Here is a 20,488-nt window from a genome sequence, read left to right as displayed (position 1 = left end):
ACAAAGTGTCTACATTCTGACTCTTAGTGCGAATCTAAGGGACATAACTCTTCAGAAAGGATTCAGAGATGTAAATATACAGCAAAACTGAATGTAGTACAATTGCATCATCTGTGGTACCTTGTATGGCAAAAAGAATCTCATCATCAGCACTACAGTTGTCAATTATTACAGTATATAAGTTCATATAGTAGGATTCGGGGACACATGTAAATATGAATTCCTGAGATGATATAGGCATCCATTTAGAAATTCAATTCAATTTTATTTATATAACACCAGACACCTCATGGCACTTTATATTGTAAGGTAAAGAACCTCCAATAGTAGAGAGAAAACCCCAACAATCAGACGACCCCCAATGAGTGAGGACTGTTAAACTTTCCTGTTAAACTCCCATTTAAAAACTCTCCAGCAGAACTGGAACCAGTGTTTAATAATAACTAATGATAAATTGCAAATGACAAAGAAAAAATCGATGCAAAGTTTGCAAACTGAAATAGAAAAACAGAATCAGCCAGCTTTTACAGGAGGTAAAACTCATTCTCTAAGGTAGCCTGCAGAGTCAGTTATAGTGTTGTTTTTGTTACCTAAAAGTGTGACATACTGTAGTGTCACTGCATGAAAACTGTGTTAGTATGGTATGGCACAAAGCCAAGGACAGACAACGTGAAACATACTGTACAGGATGCTCAGTATCCTGCCCCTCCCTTAGCAAGCGCTGAGAGATTGACTAGGTGTAAACGTACTTTTCAGCTTGTCTCAGCTTATGACAAGGACCTGGAAAGCTCAGTTTGGCTTGCCTGTATTCACTGTTCCATAAAGTGATCGTAAAACAAGCTTTATTTCAAAATCCGACTCTAAGTTGTACCTGGGTTGTACTGTTGTCACTTTTGTCACGTGTTAACCGAGGAGAACACGTGTGGAGTTTGCTAAGTAACTCCGACTTCCTCCCACACTCTAAAGACATCCAATTAGGTTAACTGGTGATTTTAAATTGACTTTACATCTTAATGTGAGAGAAAATTGGGACTGTCTCTCTGCTGGTCCTGACAAACTGCCGAAATATCCAAGGTATACACTGTCTCTTGTCCCACGGAATGATAGGTTCCAACCACATGGAGTCCTGTATTGAAGAACTGGAAGAAAAAGGATGGATGAAAAAAAGGTGGACCAAGCCACTGTGATTTGGTTATGGACTACAGTTTTGAAGCCTTGTTTGCCATTTTGGCTGCCACCATCTTATATTTTGGACGTAGAAGATTTATTAAGAATGTTTCAAAAAGGCACTAACTGAAAAATGGACAAGTGGTCCAGTTCAGTGGTTTAGATTAGCTGAGGCGACACCTGGCAGACAGCTAATGTCCTGTGGTAACATCCACCCGTTACAAAAATGGGTCTATTATAGGTATGTTACAATGTACACGGTATGAAGGTATGTTATGAATATGCAATAACTATAAGTATGTACAGGCTGTAGTGGGTATACAAGCTATGTACAGGCTATGAACAGGATATAAATATGAAACTATACAGAAATATGCAAGTTATAAACAGTTGTAGAATTGTAATTATCGTATTGTACAGAATGATTGTTTATACAGAATTATACAATAGTGCAGTAAAGATAAGTGAAATATGTGGCTACTTTCTACAGAGGCTATATAAAGTGCTAGTGGTTGTGGGTGTGTGTATGTTCAGTCCATTATTTTAACGTGGGTCAGATGTCAGGAGGCAGAGTTCAGGAGTCTCTGTTTCTGTCCTCTAAGTTCAGTATGTAGCCCACTGAATTGTGTTACATTATTATTAAACTTTTATTATTATTATTATTATTATTATTATTATTATTATTATTATTATTATTATTATTATTATTATTATTATTATTATTTGGATATGAAAAAATAAAAATAAATATAAAAAAAATCCTAAATCATATATATGAATAATGTCTGAACCTCTTTGTGTTGACTATCATATCAACTTTATTTATTTATTTATTTTTATTTAGGCAATAACACCTTTAAACAACTGAAGTTACGTTGAAACCAAGCACACCATTGTTTTTCTTGTGACATTACCAATAAGTTTGATGTGTCACATGGCCCTCTTCCTATTGGAAAAACAAAAGTTGTACCCAAGATGGCCGACTTCTAAATGGCCACCATGGTCACCTCCCATCTGGAGGAGTTTGCCCCCTCACATATACTAATGTGCCGCAAACAGGACTTTAATATCACCAACCATTCCCATGTTATTACGGTGTATCCATATAAATGGCCCACCCTGTAAGTCTAATGTCTGTCCAAACTTTGCTTTATCTCTGCTTTTGGTCTCTATTAAGTCTTAAAGGCAATATGCTCACATGCTCCACTACGGTCAACTGACTAGATGAAAATGTTTAACATGTAGTGGGCAATTAGTCTACAGTTTAAAAAAAAGTTTTACAGGAAAGTTTAACAGTTACCTTTTATATGTAAGATGGTGCACCATTATAAAAAAACACTGGAATAATAATTTTCTTACAATCCGGCATTGCAAACATAAGGAGTCGTACCTCCAACTGACAAACTCTTGAAAAGAAAAACATGTACAAAAGAAGTAGCAACACTGTAAATAAGGCCAACTGTCAGCATTCTTCCTTATGACAACAACACCACCTTCAAATAAAACACATTTTGTAGCATCCTTCTCCACACACATATTTTTAGATCCATGCTCTACTTGGCAGCTGAGGTGTACTGAAGCCAACACTTTAACATGTGGGGACGCGTCATTGTGATACAAATATAAATGCAGTGCTAATTCAGTATCAGCTTGTATTTCTTCTCTTAACAGGCTGGATTTGTAGATCAGTTCTTCTATGCTACGGCAGTGTGTGATGGCAAATCCAAAAAAAAAGGAGGAGAAAAAAATGTGTGTGTGTATTCGTGTGAGCTAGAGAGAGAGTGGGAGAAAAAAAGAGAGAAAGAGAGTTAACGTGGGATCCTGATCTCTCGGGGACTTACTCAATCCCAGCAGTAATATAAAACCTATGGGACAATGAGAGGCTATACATTGCTGAGCCTTAGACGGGCCAGAAAGTCCACCCCACATGTTGTCAAACCATGAGGAATTTATTACTAATGTTGGTCAGCTGTAGCGACAGGGGGCAGGGGCTCTTTTCCAGCAGGGAAAAAGCGAAATCATTAATTATCTACACCGCCACCCTTGATCATCCTCTGAATTTCAGCTGAGTTTATCTCCAAAGCGTGCATTTCCAGCCTGGCTGAGTCTCTCCAAATAGCGTGTCCATTTATAAAGCTTGTAGCTTAAGAGTGAGGTCATCCACTGACCCAGCCCTTGACAGCCAATGGTGTGAAGGATTGGAGGTAGAGAGAGCAGAACAAAGTAGACATGGCAGAAGCATATGTGCTGTCATCCGTACACTGGTTTTAACATTGGCCTTCAGTCTCTTTCTAGAGCACCAAACCATCTGACTACCGACAAATTTACAGGTACAGAAAGGTTTGATGGGTGATTTCGGTTTCTTTCTACAGGTGTAGTACTATTGTTTGAATCTCTGTTCGTCAGCTTCTTCACAACAATGGTAAAATAGAAAAAATGCATTCAAATTATTTGGTTCGGTGCCAAGAATGTGCACCACTGCAATGTGTCCCAAGGCATTGCATAGCTGGATAATGTTGCATTGTTTTGCAAAGGCATGCTCAGCTTATTTACAAGAAAATTATTTTTGCCACAGTCAGTGTTCACACTCATGCAGAGTGTGTCACATCCCTAAGGCTAAACACAATTTATTTTGTTAACAATCATTACTATTTGGAGACACCTTCTGAATATCCAGTAGTTGCTGTTAATGACCTTTAGATATAAAAAGAGAAGCAATATGATATTAAAAGTTTAAACTCTTAATTTTTTGATAACTGCACCAGGAAATCGCTACTATACCACAGCTTTATGCTAGCTAGCGGACAACCTAAAGTTATAGTGTATATACTCTTAGCACTAGATGTCGTTAGATTGCAGTCAAACAATTTCTGTTTTCTTACCCAAACTTTACTCCCAATCAACCACATTATCTGCTGTAGTACAAACAATGCTGGTCGAAACTCATCTGTAGTGAGTGTACGCTGTCAGCTTGTTATTTACATGAGCAGTCATTATGTTTCCATGTCTTTTTACCCTGGAGGATACTATAAAACTTTGTGAAAGGAGTTCGACATGAGTCAGTGAGTAACTACAGTTCACTCATGTCGACAACAGCGTTCCTGAGGTGGGTTCTTAAGCATATCATGAACTTTTCTTACAGTAAGACTGCTGTTTTTTTCCTGTGTTAGCTGCTATTAGCATCAGTTAGCTGCTGTTTGTCAGGGTTAGCAAAACTGTCTCTGAAGTGGATCTAATGTTGTTGTACTTGGTCATTTAGGGAAGTGAGAATATAATCAAACTGTTTATCACAGGGAAGGTGTGACTTTTAAGACACTTGAACCTTGCATTAACTGGCATGTTAGGTTATACCTGTAGAGAGACGGGAGGGCTGAATGTCTAATCTGCTGAGAATAAATAATTGCGACAATATTTTGAATAAATAAGCATATTTGTGCGAATGATGGTGAAGCTTTGGTGAAGCGCAGTGCTTCTCAGGTGATAAAACACGTATGATCCTACATATCTTGAGTCTGAAGGTGCAGACACAAATTAAAATTTGACTCCATGGCACATAAATGCCTATGAGTTCTGTTTTCCTCCATCTGTGATCTGCTATGTATTTAAAATGCAATTAAACAGAACAGTGATGTCCATTCCACCCACTGTATTTACTGTATTCAGGACATAACAGTGAGAATCTAAGGACAGAGTGTTTCTCTTGCATCTCTTGAGAGTGACATCACTCAACGTCATAAAAAAACAGGCATCCAAAATTGTATGCAACTACAAAATTAATTCCCTTTAATACTTGTCTTTCTAATACAATAAAAGTGCCAACTCAAAGTTTTCACTGGCAGAACTTAACATTATGAATCAGTGCCAAAGCACGATAATAATAAACGCCAACCAAAGCAAATATCACTCTGCAGAAGGTATTTTCATTTTCAATAGTTACACAATATGATAAAAAATAGGACAAGGCAACAAAGTATCAGCAGTTACGGTTACAGTGCATCAGTAGAAAGACTGCTAAATAACTTCTTGTGCATGCACAATCTTTTTATTTACTAAAGCGACAGGACAAATTATTGAGAACTTGACCACTATCAGTCAAGCATGCAAACAAGCTAGTAGGTAAGCTCCTGGCTGCTGTCCAAATGCCATGAGTCACAGATCACAGACAACAGATGGTGTGATAGAGCTCTTCTTTGTTAACTTTGGGAGGAACCACAGAGCGTCTTACTGGAACCCATTCCGCCCATCCCTTCACATCCCTTCTCTGAACACAATCCCCTCAAGAGTATATCATAAAAACCTGTCGTAAATCAAATGGAGCATAAATAAAGTTTAACCGGAAACAAAATGTGTGAAACAGTGTGAGACAAAAAGTTATTTTTGGGCTCTGTAAAAGGAGCAATGACGTGGGGAAGAAAGAGATCACAGGAAGGGAAGATGATTTTTCTTATCAAGCGAACATGACTTGGGTGTTGATGTCTTAATTTGTTATTCTTGTACGTTGTAATATAATCTCTGTACAATCAAAGGTATTTTGACAAATGAGTCTGGTGTGCACTGCCAGGCTTGCTGTGTGATTGCATAACTTTCGCCACTGAGATTCATTAATAGCCACATAATGGAAAAGCAAAGAGAAGCACTGCAGTGACAGGGAAATGAACGGGCCAATCATTTTCCTCGGAAAGTTTCGAGACAAGACAAATACGGCATGTAAATAACCATTGTGCTTCAGGCCGGCACATTCCAGATCTGAGGACAAATAGGCAGCCATGTTATCAATCACACTGGTACAGTGCACTGTCACTTGCTCTTTTCATCCATTCCAAATGACAGTCATAACTTTGCCCTGACAAACCCAGCCAGCTTGAGCAACTTCCCCAATCTATCAAAGCTGTCAGAGGCATTGCACGGCTATGATCTGATTAATTATACCCTTGCTGCTCAGAGCTGTCAATCATCCAAACAGGTGAGATATACACACTATCAAGATGTTGTGAATGAGCATGAATGAGTCAGTCAGTGTTGTGTGTGTTGTATGTGTTGTGTGTGTTGGGGAAGGGAGAGAGAGAAAGAGAAACCATTTGGCTGCCTAAGGCTAAACTATGCAGCCTTCACTGTCCAGGAAAGCAGAAGAAGTGCTACCAGTGTCAGAGGATCAGAGCTGCTGCATTAGAGTGACGAGTGAATGCAATTTGCCCTGAGAGAGATTGTATCATAATGATGTCAGTGTCTTTCTGTACACATAATAGATTTGAATAAACCTGCATGGGGACCTCAAGGGAGCTCTACATTGTAGCAGACTAACGTTAATGTGTTTAAACTGGCAAAACCGAGTTTCCTTGAGAAACATTTAGAAAAAGCTGATAAACTAAACATTCTTCTGCACGCTGCGAACTTCTGCTCTCAGGCTCCCTTTAGCAAAGGCATCTATTCTCTGTCTGGCAGATAAAGCTGTAGAACTGCAGAACCTACAGTGTTCATCAGTGTGAATGTGCACACAGTATGGATGTTAGTCTTTGTATCGATACATTTCCTTTGCGTGTGTCAATGTGCGCGCGTGGGTGTAAGTACTTGAGTGTGCTTGTAGCCATTCACAGCTTGTACTTGGCTGTGCAGCAGTGTGAGTCTGCAACACAGGAATTCAGGCCTCTTGTAAACACTTTTATATTTGACAATTTTGAGCTCACATTGAAATGCAAAACCTTGCTCTGCAAGTATCAGTTCAAACCACACAGCAGCACCTCAGACATGCTCTTGTCTTGTCACAGTGACTGTAACCCACAACTTAAATATGTACATTTCCTATATTCATGTGTTTATAGTGGCCTCCATTTTACCTCTGGGTATGTGTGTCTGTTTTTTGATGTGCATATATATGTGCATGTGGAGATTCACCTTCCAAGATCTTTAAAAAAGAGGTCCAGCTGCCTTCAGCTCAAGAGCTTAAGACAATCATGCTGCACGTCTTATGTTCTTATGTATGCCATGTCGTCCTTTTTATAAATATATGAGGTAGAAAGTGAAATGTATTTCAGGGGCAGCTGGCCACCTTGCTACTAACCCCTATCTTAACCGTGGATCGATGGATGCTATACTTGAGTTTTATACCTTTAAACCATTACACTGATTCTGTGTGGAGATGCAAGAGTTTAGACCACTTTTAAGCCTCAGTCTATCTCTGTGTTTGTCTGCTTTTGGGAAGCTTTTAAATCCAAAAATTGCTGATATGTCAGACTTGATGAGCAGCTCATTTCTTCTTCTAGTAGTTTTATAGTGTTATGGACGACATAATCCTCAGCCATCATTCAGTAAAAAAGAAAGACTTTCTCAGCTTTAGCTAAAGGTAAATAGACAGATTCTTATATGCCTCTTGTCTACTCTACCTGAACACTCAAAGCGCTTTATACATGTTTCACTCACACGTTCACACACACATTTATACAAGCACTTTTTTCCTGTGTCTAAGTGCTTTCTATCTGACATTCACACTCCGATTAACTCACCAGGAGCAACTCTGGGCTCAGCATCTTGCCCAAGGATACTTTTGCATGCCAAAAACTGAAGGACTCAAACAACCAAGATTTGAGGAAGAGCAGGTCATCTACAAATCTTCCAATCAGTAGATTTGGGCTACTATCCCAATTGTTTTACAAAAATCAAATGTTTCATAAATTTTACCTTCTTGGGGATGTTTTTATGGTACAGAAGGAGAGAAATTGTGGACTTGCTCGTCATCATAAAGGTCTTAAATTCTTAAAAAATATATTTTGGGACAAGATCAAAATATTACTATGTATCTTATTGCCCATTATTACCCTGAACAGAAGAGATAGCTGAACCAGGAAAATGTCTGTCTGCTGCAATGCGAGTCCGAGCTCCCACTGTGTCTCTGTCTGACAACTGACTGCAACATGTAACTTGATCAGTAAATCAGTAACTCAGCTGCTCAACACTTATGCCGAAGAGCTCTGTGTGAATCCTCAGGTTATCTGTCCCATTATACACAAGGGTAATTACACCCTTTTAGTGTGTGCATGTCCCTGTGTGTACGTGTGTGTGTGTGTGTGTGTCGTAATATACTTTGCATGTAGTGTGCAGAGTCTATGGGGCTGTGACTTCTGTTTTTAGAGCAGGTTATGCTCACAATAATCCCCTTGTCACTTAGCGGCAACGTCCAGAGCTACCCAAACTAGAACCTCCACTGAAATGCACAAACAGTTCAGCGGTGGCTTGTGCAACTGTGCACGTGTGTAGTGTTTGACTCTCCAATACATGTTCCAAAACACCAGTTCATTAACCATATTTGCATGCCAAATGCTTGCCAAATGTTTCATGGCTTGCAGATCTACCAGAACAGTTTCAATGAGTCAGCTGCTGAGGGGAAATGGGACATGAACGCTTTTGTCCAAGGATAATGTGTCTCCGTTGGCCTTTGCACATAATCACAATGGCCTCCAGAGGCTAAATGAAGACCACCATGCTGCAGCCCCAGAGAGTTTCCAGTGTTAAAATATGTCTAGGAGCAAACTGAGACACTTCAATCTACGTGCTCAGGTTGACTTAAGGGCCAGCGGGTCGCCTACACGCTAACGCCGAAAAGCCCAAAGTACAATCACACCTCCTGATCCTTATCTGAGCAACAGGGATGCAGACCCGCTCTTAGAAGCTTTATTGTGCTCCGCTCCACAAGCAAAAGCTTTTTAAGGATTGACTCCTTTGTGAAATGGGGAAAGCTCTGAAGCTCAAAGAAGTGGCTCTGGCTGGTATTTTATTTCACTGTTTCTTCAATGGCCTAGCACTCAAAAACAACTTTCCAGCTGAGCAGTCCCAGCATTAACAAGTCGGTCATCTTTGATGAGCTCCATATGCCAAAAGAAAAAAGAGCTTGTGATCAGAGAAATAAAATCACATGTATATTCTGTCATGCCTGACATCACATGGAGCAGAGCAAACTGTGGTGTGCATAAAGGAAAACAAATAGCATGTTCTGCTACAGGGCTGTGTTTGTTTCTGCTGCTTTCATTAGAATCACATGAGCAAATGTGAGCTTTGAAATGAACGTGCAGCTAAAAAATGTTAGATGATTTATTTCTTCTATGGTGGTTTGTAGGAATACTTTGTGTTATCTTCAGGAAGTCTTCCAGCCTGCTGCAGGGACATGTCAGAAGCCAAGATCTCTCTTGTTCACAATCTGTGTTGTTCCCTGCGGCTATATTCTCAACCTTGGGTGGTCACTTTACATTTCCTTATGCCTTCATTCCACTCCCACTGTTTAAAACATTGTATCTCCAGGACGCTGAGCTGTGGTTATTTTAACATCAGTCTGACAGTCTCTGCTGTGTCTCTCTTTGTCCTAACTAAGAACACCCCCATTCCCCACACTTGCGTACGTTAACCGTCTGCATGGAGGAAAGACACATTCGTGTCATACTGTATCTATAAGACAAAAAGTCTCCTATTGCCCAACCCCAGGAAGATCTACACAGTTGACAGTCAAGTTACGGGTCAATGGTGGGAAATGACTTCCGCGCTGCCTTGTGACACACGTCATTAATGAAAAACGAGACAAACGAGAATTTGCTGTAAAGAGCTGTAGGGTTCATTTTCAGCTTTTGAAACAGCTCTGGGTTTGTTGGATTACACGTGCACAGACACACACGAAAAGGAATTTTTTAATATTTAATTTGCTGTATTTTCCACAGTTCACATCAGCACATATTTTGTGTTATTCTTTTCCATCAATATTAAGCCAGCTACACATGTGCACACCCCCTCTTTGTGACAGTCTATATGTCTATAGCCAGTACACAGCAGAGCTCAGGTCACGGTTTTTCTGCTCACTTTAGCTCACTGATGTTAAAAGAACATAAGCACCCTGCGATGTAGTTTATGCTGTGGTGGAGCATACTGTGTGCCAGTGAAAGGGGAACTGGGGATAGAGTCATCAAGACTGTAGGCTAACCGTGGAGTTCATGGCGTGCCCCCCTGCTGCTCATCCCTTTCATCAAGCAGCCCAGTTGTTGGTTTAGCTCAGGCCCTTGTCAGCATGTCTTGGCACACGGGAGAGTCCACGGCCAAAGAGGATTTGGTCAGGAGAAGGGAAGTCTGCTCACACTCAGCAGCAGCTTTTCCAGCATCAAGCACCACCTACTTCCAATCATGCGTTACCCCAAATCCTCCCTGTCCCTGCAAAACCGGCTGGACCAGACCTAGCAGTGAAGAGGTCTGCTCTAAATATATCCTAAAGTTGACACAGAGAACCAAAGAAGTGCAACTCACCAATGCAACATTCTCAAAACACTAGAGTGTGATTCTAACAAGTTTGCAACATCAATCACGTTTCCTTAGAGATGTCTTACATGTTATTACAGCATTTATCTTTTACTGGTGTAGTGGCACATCACAGGCGAGGAGATAATGACACACTTTATTGGAATGGAGACGAATGCACCCTTTCCTCACCATGGGTGGTCTGGTAGTCAAGAGTGTAACATGGAGAAGAGTCCCACAGGTAATTAGCATGCAAGCCAGAGTGAACATCTCTGGTTTATTCATTACACACAGCTGGGCTCAAGGCATCACTCAAGTACAAGATACTACTGAGCGTGTGTTCACGAAGTGTAAGGGAGTAAGCGGGGTGGTGAACATAAATCACACTGTTTACACCGGCGAGTCGCAACCAGCAGAGCTCTGTGGGTTGGCCCCGGATCGAAGACACAGGTACACACAGGTAGACATTACTATTGCCCACAGGAACTCATTTGTCACTGTTTCCTTTATGTACCACCCAATCACATTGGCACCTCTCATACTGTACATTGACGTCTAAGGAACAGACTTTAAAAAAAAACAAAATTGTAGTACTGTAGTATTTATTTATTGTTTTATTGTAACAAAGAAAGCTCAGTTTGAACATATAACCCAACCCACGACTAATGAATACCGATGCAATAAACTAATAAAAACTTATAGGAAGAAAGGTCAGGATGCACATCATGCACAACGGTCTGCAAATTTACATTTTTAACCCTTTTTTTGGGGGGGGGGGGGGGGGGGGGATTCATTCAGTTTCACATTTAAGCAAGAACAAAATTTCAAAGTGCACTTCCATAAAGTGAAGCAATACAATAAAACAGCTATAGGCATGGACTTGCTACATTGAGGCTTTTGAGATACAGCTCTGTCACCACCACTTTGATCTAGGGGACTGGCTGTGAGATGTTATACTTGGGTACTTGGGTATATCTGGGGAAACTTGCAGTTCAGTTTTCTCCTAAGGATGCTTTGACACGTTTTGACTTTAGGAGCAGGGGATTGATAGAACAACCTTCTGATGGATACACGACCCGCTGTACCACCTGAGCCAAAAACACGGCAATAAGGCAGATCAGTTATTCAACAATTCATTCAGCTGAACATCAAACTAATATAAAGACAGTGTTTGAAAACTATTTCATCAAAAAGCCCAAAAAATGCAGTGAAGGTAAGGCATGACAGCTAGCATCACTAGATATGATTCATAACATCATATGTCCTAAACTAGTATCTGCCATCATACAGTCATTCTAATGTAATTATTTTGCACTAGTTAGAATCATATCTATCTAATAGACTCCAATCTGTTCATGTAAACAAAAAGCTGTAGCTGTAGCTCGGGAGGTAGCGCAGATTGGTGGTTCCATCCTCGTCTCCCTCGCCTCACCTCTAACCAGACATAGCAGATGACTTCCCCTCCCTGAGCCTGACTTTTCTTCCTTTTAAAAGGGAGATCTTCCTTCCCACCGTTGCCAAGTGCTTACTCATTGGTGGTCACCTGCTTGTTGGGCTTACACACACACACAGCAATATGTGCAAATGTGTTTCTTATTTCTTCTTTTATATGTTTATATTTTCTTATACAGTATCTTTACATTGAAGTCAATAGTCTCTGTTTTTGAGCTGGGTCATGCTTGTTCAAGTTTCATTATAAGTTGAATATTGGAACAAGCCGATGCAGCATGCATTGAATTGTATTGGACATCTTGGAAGCCCACATCCAGTGTGACAATCAGATTGGCATAGTTTTCACTGTCATTGTCATGCATCTCTCTGTTCATTGTCTCATCCTCTATCATTGTGGGTGCAGCTTCTGTCAGTCAGTTTACCTGTCAGTCAGTTCAGTTTTTTTTTATCAAAATGTGTTAGTCTTTTGAGTAAACCTCATGGGTGAAGCATTTCCTTAACAGAAATTTAATACCTTTTGTATAGTTTTGGACAAGGACTCACTGTAAGACCTGTGTCATCAATCTGAATGGTCCACAACTAAAACTGCATCTACAAATAACAAATAACTACACCACTAGCAGGAGAACAATTGTTATATCCAGACTGCCTCGATTATAGATATCTGATCCAACCCTGATCCCTGTCTGTATTTTCTTTTTGTATTTTATGTGCAGAAGTGAAAGAGAGTAAGATATGTATTTTTTACCATATGAATGAAATTTGTTTCAGTGATCTAACTCAAGTGTTACCAGCTGCAGTCTCTACGTTTCAGCTAAAACAAATATAATCCTCCAAGACAGCGCTGTATTAAACGTTACTTGAGACGTAGACAGATGGAGACAGAAAGCTAAATTGTACATAGATGCAGTAAAATATCAGAGAAAAATGATCTGCACTTGTGCCAGTAGTGTAGATTAAGTGAATGTATGAACCGCATGCAGTAGCTTTGTGTGTGTGGCCATCCTGCTGGGAGATACCACGTCATTCATCATCTCATTAAAGAGGCTTATAAGAGTATAAGAGAAAATGGATGGTTGGATATACTTTCTGCAGTCATCATTGGATGAGATTGCCAAGTGGGTGGGATATCCTGAGTGTGCGCTTCTCTTTATTGGTTGACAGTTGCTGCTGCCGGGTGACGGCAACTGATCTTGGAGATTGTGCACGGTCAGGTGCAGCAGTCTGTCAAAACTCTGGCTCCCACTCGGCAAGTTGGCAAGCCGCCCTGAAACGCTCACTCAAAGCCACGAGAGATACCTACAATTTGTCACCCCTATAAAATAACATTCTCCATTTAAATTGCCATTTTGAGGCAGAGGAGTTTGTGTTCCTACAGGGAACGACGCTTAACTCGGAATCACTGCTCCTTACGGAACATTCAAGAGCCCTCCTTCCCCGGTTCATCCAAGCCTTTGGTAGTTGGCAGAGACGGAGGAAGGTTCTAAAGAAGACATGTAATCTTTCCTGGCTGCGAAGCTTTTGTACTAGTCGGTGTAAAGACAGGCAGGAAAAGCCCACAGGGCAGAGCATCAATTCTTTGTTTGACGACAGGCTTGGCAGATTGCCAGGAGCTGATTTCTCACACCATGCATGCCACAGCACACCTCAGGCTTAGGAGACAGACTCATGGAAAGACTGACGAATGAATTAAGATATTAAAATTTAACTCTGTTGCATTTACGGATGTTAATCTTTTTGTCAGTTGTGACTGTGGAGACATTATCTGACTTCTTGTACCAACTTAAATAGTTTTCTATAATTTATTTCTTCCGAATTCATTATGTTCACATGTTGACCTAGATTATCTTTTATTGATAGTTTTAAAAAGATATATCAAATCTTCACATTTTTTAGGTTTAGATTGTAGCTAATGCTAATATATTTAATGGAAGGAGGTAGCTGTAGGCTACTTTTATTCATGTCCTGTGAAACCACAGCATGGTTAACGTTACTCTCCTTTAGCACCTTTACCTTTGTTTTCTTCACACAAGAACTCAAAGCTGCACATTCTGCACATGCACATGGATGTTGACCAAGGATGAACAACAAGAACAAGAAAGCAACATTTAGGTGTTTCTTAAATAAATACACAAAATACCGTCATGCACCCTCATCCACTAGCTTCCTCTCAATTTTTTTTCTTTTTTTTTTTGTTTCTAAGAGTTTTTTTTTTTACCTTTCAGTATGTTCAGTAAGACTTTTTTACCTGTTTAACTGACTTGTAAATTACTTGTCAGGAATATCCCTACTCTAAAACAAACGGCAGCAAAGTGTCGTATTCACAGGCTGATCAGCGATGTAGTGTCATGACTCTGGCACACAGTGGCAGTCAGTATGCACAGGAACTAACATTAGCATTGTAATAAAATATATAAATTATGGAGAATTATCAAATCCCAGCCATCTCTGTAGTTATATTACACATCATATGGTTAATGATTAGGGGTGCAACGATACACAAAATTCACGGTTCGGTTTTTCGATACAATAAAATGTTCATGTCTTTTTAATTTGTCATTTATTAAAATTATAAATATATATTTTAACTCAAAAGTACAGTTTTTAAGTTTAATGTTGCTGAAACAACAAAATAATAATAAAAAAATCTATCTGATCGAGAAATCACTCATCTTTGGAAAAGAGAGTTTATTACAGAGAAATGTCTCTTTCCAAAATAAAAGCTATACTATATGCTTCTTCTGGGCTATATTCTCAGCAGCATATTAAACATATCAGGTCCCCATAAGGACAATCATGTGCTAACAGCTGTCTAAATGACTCGGGTAAAGTTTATAGCATGCGTGCTTGTTGTTTTTGTCTGCTTCCACTTGTCTTTGCAATAGGATGATGTTGGCGTAAATGTGCAGTCATATTCGTTGTGTTCCCACTAGTGCTGTCAGCGTTAATCTCGTTAAAATGGCATTAACGCCATAACGCGGCAAATCTCCGTTAACGAGTTACCGTGCGTGGGGCTGAACGGCGTCAACGCGTTAACAAGCTAACTGTTCTAACGCGCTAGTTCCCACCAATTGAGCATTGCGCGGCACATCCGACATACTGTTTTACTTTTGTCCATGACACGCTTACCTTCAGGGTCATACTTCACATGAAGACCAAAATAGTTCCAAACGCCAGATCTGAATGAGGGTGGGGGAGGTTCAATTTCGGGTAGCGTTGAGGCAGTTGCTATGCTGCAACGAGCTTAGCTTCTGTCTTGCTAGCTTGCGCTGCGCTCAGTGGATCTGCACTCGACAGTGCAGCATAGGCGCAGTAGTCGAACGCAGATCCACTGAGCGCTCAACACAGACAGCATCATCAGAAGAAAAGTTGATAAAATAAATGAAAAATTTTGTATCGTTCGATACATATGCGTACCGAACCGAAAGCACAGTATCGAACGGTTCAATATTGATACGAGTATTGTTGCACCTCTATTAATGATGCGTCAAAATAGCTTGTTATAAACCTTACTCAATATTTAGTCTGGATCGCACCATGCCTATGTAAAAAGTCAACCTTCATTTTGATCTCAGCTGCACATCATTGTGATTCTAGTGCACTTTACAAAATCTGCCCAAGCCAGACGGATGCATAATCACCTGCTGGAATATACTGCACCATAACACAGAGATCGGCAAGGTGAAAACAAAAAAACGTACCAGTCGATCTGCACAGTGGTGTAACAGTGGTGATGATTTGTCTAGAAAGGACACTAGTGCCTCTGGTTAAATTTTGTCCAAATCTGTATTAATAAGCAGACATCTCTTTACCTTCTGTTGTCTTTGACTTCCAATTAGAGCTTATTGTTTTGCACAGCAGATCAGTTACCATTCTTTCACTTTAAGGAAGGTTATGCGAATTGTCATTCATCTCTCTAAGCGCTATCTTAATTGTTATAGATGAGCATCTAACAATGCGACTATTCAGTAGTGTTAAAATATATGCGACATGCCTCCATCAACAGGTCCCATCCCTCAGGGCATCTTATTCATATCAGCTCTTGTGTTTTTTAAACTAATTTACTTGTGTTTTCAAATGTCTTACATACGAGCATACTGAACACAGCAGATTGTTCTGTATTCGTTTGTAAAACGTGCCGTGGCTTACTGCATCGCTATATCTGTAATGTGTGTTTCTTTATGTATTCTTTATATAAATGTAAATCCTTTCTTCTGCTGTATTTTGTTGAAACTACAAATAGTATTTGCAAAACTACATATCTGGTTTATATTCACAATTTGTCTGCTTAACAAATCTGCATTATTCTTCTCAGTTTGAACAGTCATGTATACTGTGCAACTATAGGGAATAGCCTTTTAAGACTAGGCAAATAAATATGTCGTACTCCTTATTCACACCAAAACATACACAGGGACCCACAGAGTGCAAATATATTCAAAGTAGAAATGGGTTATGATGACAAGACACTAACTGTTCTACCTGTGTACTCAAGGCTTTCACCACCATAGGCAGTTTTACAACCACCGTTGTCCAACAGGTCTGAGCTCACGCCCCAGTGTGCTTAAGCATCCCTATCTTCCTTTTTTGAAAGAGATGGGTTGTATAGTTTAGCTGAGCTAACTAAACATTGGCAGGGAAGTAAACATTCAAACAGAAAACTGGGGAAAGCAAATCTGAAAATGGTTAACCTCGCAATAAGTAATTATGCAGTTTTGTTAGGAAAAACTATTGGTGCCAAGATTAGCAAGCTAGCATTGCTAATCTTGAATACTTTTTTTTACACCCTCCTCTAAACACCAGCCGTGTAAGATTCATGCAAATATTTCATGTGTTGAAAACATCATTTCAGACTCACCTGTTCTTAATGCAGCCATTCACACCAACCACATAATTTCGGATCAAGCTTGATTTTTCAGATTTCTTTGCCTGCAGATCTGACCGGTCAGACCACTGCATTTGCAAACAAGCACACTTGTAGTTCAAAACTACCACTGAATATAGAATGATACGGAAATAGTAAATTTATACTAGTTTTCCTTAGACACATAGCTAGCACCTCTCTGGGTCAAACCGCTCTGAAATTATTTTTCTGCCTCCTCAGATGTGGTCGCAACTCCACCAACAAGAGCTCAAACTGCCCCACCAACATCCTGAAATATGTATGAAAGTGATGAAAGACTCAACTCCTGGATCAAACCAATAAATTCTGCCTGCTGCTGCCTTCTCGTGAGAATCGGATTTCTTCATTTTCTTGTTTAGAAACATCAGGACCAGCTATTGCTTGATGGAGACTTTTCTTCACAGTGCATTTTTTAAGGATGCATTTTTCACAAAAAAATATAATTCACTGTTGAGTTTTTGAATCTCCCAATATATATTTAAAATATTTACTAGCGCTGAATCATGAATGAGCTTTGAATACTGCACATACATGCTAGCTTCTGTATGTAATGGTTAGCAGTTATTAATTGGTTGGTGTTAGTGCTTTAAAAGCCTTTACTCATTTTTTTTTTTCAACATAGTCCCAATTAAATCTTTGGCTATCTTGTTAAAAAAAAAAAAAAAAAAAACGTGTTAAATTTCTCCGTACTAAAATGAAGAACTCAAAATCAATATGTTCTTACATACTGTCATATTAGCACAGAAACGAATGTGTTCAATAGTAAAAATCCAGAAAAAGCCAGGTGGGGAATCTTCTCTCTCTTACAGTAGTCGCTATTATGTGCTACTGAGTATTTTTAAGATTATAAAAGAGGGCTTTGTCAAATAGAGACATGTATACTTAGCAAACGTCCCACTGAAGAAGACAGACAACACATAAGTACACAGATGTGCTGTAGATGTGTACCCAGGTGCAAACTCATAACTGGTGCAAGCTGATTCTATTTTTCTGCAAGCAGCTCTTGGCAAAAACATAAGTACACTGCACCCACTGCATATTTAGTAGTCATGCAGCTGATGGACACTTTTGAAATTGTGCAATACTCACTTTAATATATATCAATCAAATTATGTTAGTAAAGTTACCTTTAATTTTGTACAACACAGTCAGTCATTTAAACTAACAACTGTTGAAGCCAGTGCAGGTCTCTAAACATGTCTATTGGTTTGCAGGTACATTGTGGCACTTGTGCAATGGAAAGACTGCATGAGAGGAAGAAGATGATGATTGGCAGGGCCCTCTGGCCAGCTGACTGGCTGACAAACTCCCTGGCCAACTGGTTAGGGGTTTTCCTCTTCTGCAGCTGGACAGAAAGGAGGAGAATGTAGTAGGATAACTGAAGAAGTGAGAGACAGAGAGGGGGGAACACAAGTAAAAGAGAAGGGAGAAATGGACCAAGCGCTGTGCCAGCAATTCGCTCTGCTGTTGTTTTAGGAGCCTTAATAAACACATCCATAAACTTGGTCTGTGCACCGCTCTCCTTCCACCTCTTCCCAGGATGGCCAACGCAAGGCGCACAGGGGGAGTTGAAGACAACAAAACTCTATTATAGCACCATTTCAAGTTCTACTTTGCAGCTTACTCATATTTCTGAGAACATCTGAGTCAAATGCTCTGGAAAGAACCAGCTGACATGAACAGCTTATACACATAATTGTTTGAAACTCTTAAGAAACACTTGATTTTACTTGATTTGCACGTCAGTTCCTATCATTCTGTGTATTTACCTTTGCTAGCTCATTGTTTGTTTTTAGAGCCAGTAAAGTTTCAGTCACTGCAGAGCCAAAACAAATAACGATTCTGCTGGGGTGTATATTGCATGTGTATTCTTGCGTAATCATTTAGAACTGCCCTGCTTTTTATTTCTGCCAAGCCACTCTTGCAAAAGAGATTTCACATCTCAAGAGTCCTAGGGCCTGTTCTTCGTACCGCGCTAAGTGAGTTAGCTGGATGAGATTGTTGACGATTTCGCGTGATCCTGGATCGTTCGGTTCCCCAAAGCCCATCCGGGACTTGCTGTCATAGCAACAGAGCCGTAAGCGTAAACCTGCTGGGGAGCAGGTTTACTTTATGTAAACAGGATTAGATCGCGGCCACGCAGGTATGTCCGCGTCATTCATACGAAAGCAACAGCGATATTCCACCACTGTTTCACCATAAATAAATAACATCAATGTAACTAAAGATAATGCAGCACTTGATCCTTTTATTGATTTCACACAGATACATACAGGTCATTCCCTAAAAAAGGGAAATGTACTATTAACATTCTATTACATGTATGTGATTATTACAGATGTAATTCATATTTCAGAGTAGTAATTGTAAATTACTTCGTGTAATCAAGATGAGAGACCACGGCTATAAAAGCGAAGGTGGATTTGGGAAGTCTGTCGCAGTCATATCCTGTCCGTTTACGCGAGCAACCCATTGCGGAAGGTGCAAGATTGATAAGGAGAGTCCTCAGAATTCAGCGTATATTGCGGGACAGACAGGATCCTTTAGCTCAGCGCGACAGTGTGCTCATAGAGAGATATCGATTTTCCCGTGAGGGTATTATTCACTTAACCAACTTGTTGACGAGGGGGTGCAGGACCACCACCTGTCTTTTTTTTTGCTCTGCCCTTTTCTTGGTTGCTGTTATGAACAAACAAACAGAGTATTCCAGGGTCTCTTTCCAAGAGACGACAAGCAATATAAGTGATAAATATTACCATTCTGTAGAATATTCTTATATTTCACTTTTACTTGTTCCCATGTTCTAGTGGGACCTGTTGTGGCTCTAATGTGAAAGGGGATATAATATAACATATTATAATATAATATAATGTAATATAATATTGGATAATATAGTGTGATATGATAAATCTACCCTACCGCCTACTGGTGTTGGCCAGAGGGGCCGATGGCGCAATATGGCAGCCTGGCTTCTGTCAGTCTGCCCCAGGGCAGCTGTGGCTACAACCGTAGCTGCCTCCACCAGTGTGTGAATGTGAGAGTGAATGAATAGTGGCATTGTAAAGCGCTTTGGGTGCCTTGAAAAGCGCTATATAAATCCACTCCATTATTATTGTTATTATTGAATTACTTACGAGTTTGATTTGTCAGCAACTTTCTGCCAGCCCTCTCTCCTTGCTTTTGCAGCCTTTGCAGTGTTCCCTTGCGTTTTAATTAAACTCTGAAACTCCTGAAATCCCTCACTCAAGAGTTCTTGCTCTGCTGCCGAAAAATACCGAGCGCGCTCCTTCGACATTTTCGCCGACCAATCAAAGGGTTGCCGATCAATGTTTCTACTATCGATGCGTAGCCCCTGTTGGGCCACCCAGTGATCTCACATTACTTCATCCAGCTATACTAATCGTCAACAACAGGTGTGTTCGGGGAACCGGAATAGCGAGCTCAGAGTTAGCGCGATGATTTGGTCTTGGATGTTTCATTTGATCTTGGATGTAGTAAGCGACGTACGAAGCACAGGGCCCTGGTTGGGATTTTTTTGTGTGTTTGTTTTGGTTTTTTTGTAATCTGTTTGCATTTGTCTATATGTAGCAAGTTGTAAGCCATGCAGCCACCTCCTCCCGGTCTTTACCTGGCTGGCACCATTTGAGTTTAAATATGTGGATTCCTATTGGCTGTGCAAAAAAAGGGCATAGTATATAT

The 20,488-nt window shown here is 40.1% G+C and overlaps 1 protein-coding gene across 1 annotated transcript in view; it reads right to left on the bottom strand.

Annotated features, from left to right (window-relative positions):
- Positions 1 to 20,050, bottom strand: part of LOC146656980 (syncytin-A-like) — a 208,336-nt gene extending 188,286 nt beyond the window's left edge. The window contains exon 1 of the mRNA XM_085424770.1: positions 19,924 to 20,050. The gene's annotated coding sequence lies outside the window, so the exon portion shown is untranslated. The remainder of the gene's footprint in view (positions 1 to 19,923) is intronic.
- Between the last annotated feature and the right edge of the window lie 438 nt (positions 20,051 to 20,488).

Source organism: Rhamphochromis longiceps, linkage group LG12, assembly GCF_057381845.1.
Source record: "Rhamphochromis longiceps isolate RC_006_pf linkage group LG12, R_longiceps_female_GT1.1, whole genome shotgun sequence".
Lineage (NCBI taxonomy): Eukaryota > Metazoa > Chordata > Actinopteri > Cichliformes > Cichlidae > Rhamphochromis > Rhamphochromis longiceps.
Note: the sequence above shows the minus strand (reverse complement) of the source record. Positions and strands in the feature narration are given on the sequence as shown.